This window comes from Danio aesculapii, chromosome 6 (genome assembly GCF_903798145.1).
Source record: "Danio aesculapii chromosome 6, fDanAes4.1, whole genome shotgun sequence".
Taxonomy (NCBI): domain Eukaryota; kingdom Metazoa; phylum Chordata; class Actinopteri; order Cypriniformes; family Danionidae; genus Danio; species Danio aesculapii.
This window is the reverse complement of record NC_079440.1, coordinates 21,188,206-21,195,505: the sequence shown is the minus strand read 5'-3', so window position 1 is coordinate 21,195,505 and position 7,300 is coordinate 21,188,206. Positions and strand designations below refer to the sequence as shown.

Genomic DNA, 7,300 nt, shown 5'->3' with positions numbered 1-7,300 from the left:
GGAGTGTAAAAAAAAAACCTTTAAAGACCTTCCCTTCATTGCATGTCTTTACACCTGCAGTTCTGAACTGCTGGAAAAAAGGGTAAAGCTGTCAGAGACCACACGCCAGCTGACACAGACTCAGCGCAACCCTACTTTCAAGACAACTGCAGACCATACCGTGCCAGAGCAGCGTTTCTGCCAGCATGCACCATCTCAGTAACCGCATCCCCAAAGACCTTGCGTTTTGAAGGATGTTCGAGCTTTTCGTCCCTCTCACCGACAGCATCCAGGAGGGTCACGTCAGTGTCGCCCGTGACCACTAAAAACCACACACACAAAGTCTGAAGCATTTGTGCCGGCAGTCAAAATTTTTTCAACAGAGCAGCTGGCCTACTGGAGGGACCCCTGGGTTTTAAAGACACTGAGCAGTGGGTACTAGGGTTGGGTATCATTTGGGATTTTTTCGATACCAGTGCTAAATCAATACTTTTATCAGTAATCTAATGATTTGCCTTAATCTGAATAAGACAATAATATGATCATGGTGTTTACATAAGTTGCTTTTTTGCCCTCTCATTCATTTAAAATAATGTTTTGAACAATTTCAGTGTTTCCTAAAAAGATTATTATTCTAGAGTCATTATAAGTCATGTTTATTTCTTGAATAAAAGCAGTTTTTTATTTAATAAAATTAAGGTCAGTATTAATAGCCTCCTTAAGAAATATTTACTGAATATTTTTTGATATACACAACAAATCAGTTACAAAATAATTTGACTAATTATTTCAACTTTCGTAGTTAAAAGTCTTTAAATTACACTGTAATCTGAATAAAAGACTATAAAACACTTAAAGGGACTTTGTCTGAATACAACTGTCTTGCAAAATAACTAGTAAAATGTTATGCACTGACTGTCACCATGGGGAAGATAAAAAAAAGTAGATATTAGAAATTAGCTAGTTAAACTATTATGTTTAAAAATGTGTTGTAAATAAATCATGTGTTGAAAAAGAAAATCAAAAATGAATGAAAGCAAAACTGAACGAATTGAAAATGACTTACATGAGCGTGACTGAAAACTACATTTGATCAATGTGTTACATCTGTTCTTTAGTACTTGCTGACTGTTTGTAAATTCAATACTGCATTTCCTAACGTAATATTATGTGCACTAGATTTCTGATTAATAATGGTCTCTGCATAGCCGAGCACTTCCTATATTAAAAGTGTTAATTCGCTATTACCTGTGTCATTTGGGCGTCAACCTCTGACGAATGCGGGGAACTAGGCTAATGCGCTCAGCACCGTAATGACAGAGAGAGCGAGTGCAAGTGTCACCTAGAGCGCGCAGAGAGAGGTGTTAGTCATTTCTCCGCCTTTTGCCACCGATGGCTGATCTCGCTTCTCTGTGGCGTTTTGACACAAAAATACACGTTCAAATTTAGGGGGGCCAGAGGGGGGGCCAAGCTTGTTGACACGGGGACTGGTGGAAGAATGCTCTTTTAATGGAATTTGATACCGCACGTTAAATGGAAAGAAAAAACCTCCGCATTTCGCGACGCAGGTGTCTGTGGTCCTTTTAAGGTTATCAAAAATCCCTGTTTACATGGTAGTCTAGTCTCTAAATCAGAGTATTGTCTAAGTCATATCAAAATCGGAGCATTAGTGTCAATGTACGTACTCATTGAAAGTGCCATATGATGTCAGAGACAGTGCATTCCTCTGCCTTTGAACCCTCAAATGTGTCATTATGCTTGACATGTTTCCCCCTTATATGCAACTTTTGTAAATCATGTGCTTCACGTTGTTGTGTCAGAATCCTTTCTTGTAAAATGCGCTTTAGAACGCTTAAAAGCAAATTTGATGAACATTTTTTAGATTAGATTAGATTCAACTTTATTGTCATTACACATGTACAAGTACAAGGCAACGAAATGCAGTTTCGGTCTAACCAGCTGTGCAATAGCAGCAAGTGCAGAATATAGGTATAAGTTATAAAGTGCAGTTATAGAAAAACTATGGTAATATTTACAGATGGATGTACTATGAACATTATATACAGGTTGTATTAGCTATGAACAGAGATTAACAATAAATGAATATATGTACAGGTAGCTATTAATAATCTGAAGTGTGCAGATAGATAAACATAAATACAAATGTATATGTACAGTGGGTGTGTACATAATTACAAATGTCCATGTGCAGTGGGTATGTACAGTTCAAATAAATGAATCAGTGCAATGAATATGTGCAAATGTTAAATAGTGCAGTGATTGTGAGTATAAGTTAGAGGAGTGTGGGGTGTGTATTGGGGGGGCAAAAGAGTCAGTGAGGGGCAGAGTTCAAAAGGGTTTTTGAATTTTGCTATTTTGCCACTTGGTGTTCGTTGCATAGCAACGACCAACCGGGAAGTCCCGAGGACTCGCCCGAAACTTCAGTCATTCACGCATGCGCAGCTCGCTAGAGTCGACTTGAACTGAAAGTAAACAAGTAAACAAGCACGAGGCTAAGCTAACCGACGCTAACGCGTCGCATTGAAGTATATGTGTGTTTAGTGATATCGAAGGCTAGCACAAAGCATTGTATGGCTGATGTTAAAGTGAACTTTGATTCACGCTAGCGGATTTTCAATCTTTGATGTTTTCTCTTCATGCTTACCTTATGTCTCATCTCCTTTTCTCGTTTGGAAAATAAGTTGACAAGCGCTGAAGTTAATAAAGGGTGTACGATCTCATTGTTGACATTTACATTTAGTCATTTAGCAGACGCTTTTATCCAAAGCGACTTACAAATGGTGATGTTAATCACATTTGTCCAAACGGCTTTTGCCGCTGTATTGGGCCCATGTCACCAGTCGGAACTCCCAAAAGCTGTTGGCCTCTTGCAAAACATACTATTGCTTAATCCCCTTGTTAGAATGTTTCACGAGTGACATAAATGCTTTTATCGAAACTACTCAAACTGTAAGAACGACCATTTCTTACCACGGTTGACTGGGAAGTCAATTTATAAGCATAGTGTTAAGTTTAATCATAACATTAATTGTCCTTTAGACTTTAATGACTATTTCTCTTGGTTGAGTTATGACCATCGTCATTGCTGTTGTGAAATTTCAATTTCATTTATAGTTAATGACGCTTGGCTGCCCTATCACAATAACAGTTATTGATTAATGCAATCAAATACATCCTGACCAATTAATCAACATCTAGGAACAACTATTTTCTATGATCATTGATGTACTGGCAATGTTTAATGATTAAAATAATCATATTGTTATATGTCTGGGAAGTTCAATTGCAAACCTCACTGAGTGATCTTGACAGCATCAATACTGCATATGTCTTATTTCAACCTTTGGTTGTTTTGTTTAATTTAGTTATAATAATAATAATCATTATTATTATTATTATTATTATTATTATTATTATTATTATTATTCCTTTTCACCTCTTTCCATCTCTGTTCATGAATAGTCCATTAGTCTCAGAGCTCAATAACAGTTTGTGATTAACTTAAATAATTTGATCCAGTTTAATGAAGTCTGGAAACCCTATTGATGTGAGTTTAATTGAGACGTCAAATTTACTCTGTATTGTTTAATGATTGATTTGAATCGTAATTGTTCTCCTTATACTTTTTATTACTCCATTGAGTATTAATGTCACTCAGCATTGCTGTCTGGAAATTTTTATTTCATTAGCAGCTCCATGATGGATGGCTTCCTCTTTCAATAACAATTACTGATTAAATGTTAATCATAAAACACTTTGATAAATAATAACGCATAGGGGTTACCACTCTTGTTCCTTTTACTAATTTGGAATTTAAAATGTTTTATCTATTAGTTTACTTATTCCAGGTATATATTGGAACCCATGGTAATTATCTCTTTTGGCTTTAGTCGAATTTACCCAATTGACTTAAATTAACTACAGCTTTGAGTTCCCATTGCTTTCCCAAGCCAGCTCAAGGACACCGTTTCCTTCCCTTTCTGGGTTCCAGGGTGATGCAATTGGACAGAGTAGTCTGTTGCACCCTGTTGAGTTTATAAGGGTAGTATCCCTCGGTTAGCTAAACCCAAATTAAACTTACAAGCTTGTCATTACTTTGGCTAACTACCTAACGTGATAACCCAATAAACCAACAATTTGGAATTATCCATTCGACAGCGCCACCACTTGGTCAATCTTAGTTTGTCCAACAGACAAAACTATCTTTTTGTCTTCTCTTTCTCTACTATCTTCTTTCGACTTGACTGCTGCTGCTATTTGAAGTATTGCACCTGTGAGAATCATAGAGCAGAGAATTTTAGGAACATTTGACAAATGTTTGGGAAACTTGAACACTGCATTGCTGAAGTTGAACTTGCCTGATTCTCACTCTCATTCCCTCCTCATTGTGAAATCCTACCCATCAGAGCTAAAAGCAGGTTGTCAAGAAGATAAGCATCGTCAGTCGCTATTTTTTTTAACACGCATTCAGGGACAATTCATTTGGTGTGGTGTCAATCCTATTGATTTAAGAAACCAACACTGTTGTTGTTATCACAATTTCTCCTGTTTCATAGGAAATTTTCATAACAGCCGCAGTCCTGGTGATTAGAAACCCTAAAACTCAAAAGTTAGCTTAGGAGCATTCTTTTGTTTTAGATTAAGGGAAGCTAAATCATTGCTCTCTCTAAGAAAGTGCAAACACCAATCTTTACCCTATTCTTTACACTTCTTATCACTTTGTATTTCTCTGTTCCTTAGCTGTGCCAACTGTACGTGTTTACTGATTCTCCCCACAGAGTTTACCAGTTAGATGCACATCCAGCAGAGGACCACAGCCCAGAGAACGACACTCACCTAGAACACTCACACTAGAACATTGGTACACATTTAACTTCTCACACTTAATATTACACTCTGACATTGTTGTTCCTCTTGTTCTGCTGTGTTTCGTTCTCTCTTTCCTATTCTCGTCCCACTTCAAGGTCAGTGTCAGATCGGTTCTAAGTCTCCCCCACTGCAACAAACATGGCCCGTACTAAAGACCCTGCTGGCCATTGGAAGGACTTAGAAGCATGGCTGAGTGTGGTAACAGACAGTTTCCTCCCCAAGGCTGCCGAAAACCTGCAGCAACTGACCCAGGATCAGCTGGATGAGAACTTATCAAGCCTAATGTCACAAGACCCAAGTCACAGCTACAGTCATAAAGACCTAGCCAAGATAACTGGAACACTGAGTCACACTCTCATCACCACCCTCAAGATAAGTTACAGGCATGCCAGCCAGCTCCAGCACAAGCTGACACACAGACAACTTCGCATCGAGCAACTAGAACTGGAGGCTCGACAGCAAATTGAACTGTCCACGAAGACGGATCTAGAGTTTAAGGAAGAGATAGATAAACTGCGAGAGAACCTAGCTGCTGCCACCCAAGAATTGGAGCAAGCCAAAGCAAACTACGCTGATGCTACCAACAAGCTTGAAGATGCAGAACAGCTACTGGAAGAATCAAAGGTTGAAGCAAGAGACCAAAAAGCCAAAAACAGAGCTCTTGAAACTCACCTAGATGAAGCGAGACATGAAGCCAATCGACTAACACAGGAACCGGACTACTTCAAAGAGGAGTCTGCCAGTGTCAAAGATGAACTTAAGCATGCCTACAAACTGCGACGTGAACCCGCCAAGGAAAGATATGCACTAGCCTCACCCTTGCCAAGCAGGACAGGATCCCCTGTACCCGAACTCGAACTCACACATAGTGAGAAAGATGACGAACCAAGCCGAAGACGCTCACCAGCTCCTTCTGCAGGGCCTGACCTTACCCCAAAGCGACGAGAGCCTGTGCTAGTCAGTCACAGATCAGCGCACAACATGGATCTCAAAGACCTCGATAAGCTGGCCAGGAACATTGGCAAGTTCACCCCAAGTGCGCCAGGTGGTCAGGAGATCCACGCCTATCTGCAAGACATTGATTTCCATCTGGAAATGAGACCTAATGTCTCAGATAAAAAAATAGACTTTACCTGCTTCGGGCGACATCCAGCCCTGAAGTACGCAGCTTCCTAGACCGACAGCCAGCTCGCACAAAAAAATGACTACCTCCTACTCCAAGAAGCTCTCATCAAAGGATTTGCTGACCCCGAATTGGAGAGAGGACTGGTGGCTGCACTTGGGATGAAGCAAGGCCGTAACGAGTCTCCTCAAACATACTACAGCAGGCTCAGACGAGCCTATTTTGGAGCTCGGAATGAACCCAAAATGGAAGAAGATCTTAACTTCAAGATTCTATTCCTGCGAAACCTCCATCCTGCTGTAAGCCACCATCTGGGAGTCCTTGCATGCCCACGAACTTTGACTGTGCAACAGTTACTAGATTTGGCACATAAAGCCTATGGTAAACAGAAGATGGCTTCAGAAAAGAGCGCCAAAACCACCACTATTCTGGCTGTCGAAACCCAAAGTCCAGAACTGGCACTAGAGGGTGCCCAACGTCCAGACAAAACCAAGCAGTCTGCTCAAGAGGGGAAGGCATCGGCACCCCGCAGACAACGGGACTCTCATGCTGACGCTAGATCTAGACAGAGGAACAGTCTCTATGATGGACCCTCTGGACGACAACGCTCTCCTGAACGTCACTGGGAGAGATCGTGGACTCATTCCACTTCATTCGGCAATCAAAGGAGAAAAAGCTCGTCACAATCCAACGGTGCCTCCAAGGGACGACGACAAAACCCTGGATCAATAAGCCCAAGGAGTCGACGAAAGCACTCACACCAATTCTCCACTGACCGAACTCGATCTCAATCCCAACAAGAAGAAACTACCCCATCTGGTTTTGACCCTCAAGAAATGATGAGAATGATGATGAAAGAATTCTTCCAACGCAAGGAGGACGACAGGAAGGGGAAAAAGGAGGATAAACTGGATTCAGCCTGACTAGCCGTCAAACAAAGCAGCAGCGACCATCAACAGACCTCTGAGAATAGCAATGTACCCCGTCACTCTCAAAGAGCCATACCTGCAACTACCTCAAGTGAAACAGGAAACCTGTTTGAACGCCTCGCTATAGAGTTAAGCACTAACTCCACAGCTACTGCAGCAGATCACGGCAGCATCCCACAGACTGCTGATGAACTGCCAAAAATTCCTGAAAGTGCCATTCTGGTCGTCTGCCACTTCTCCGACAAACCTCAAGCCAGCCCTGAAATCCTACCTGTCCCATGCCAAACTCCTGTCCCTCAACTACTGGGTGACCTCATCGAAAGAGGTGTAGCAAGGAAATTTTATTTGTCTAACATCATCGAACGCCAAGTCCAAGTCG

At 41.0% G+C, this 7,300-nt stretch overlaps 1 pseudogene; it reads left to right on the top strand.

Moving 5' to 3' along the window:
- Window positions 1–5,007: 5,007 nt before the first annotated feature.
- Window positions 5,008–6,915, top strand: LOC130230078 (uncharacterized; annotated as a pseudogene).
- The last annotated feature ends 385 nt before the right edge of the window (window positions 6,916–7,300 follow it).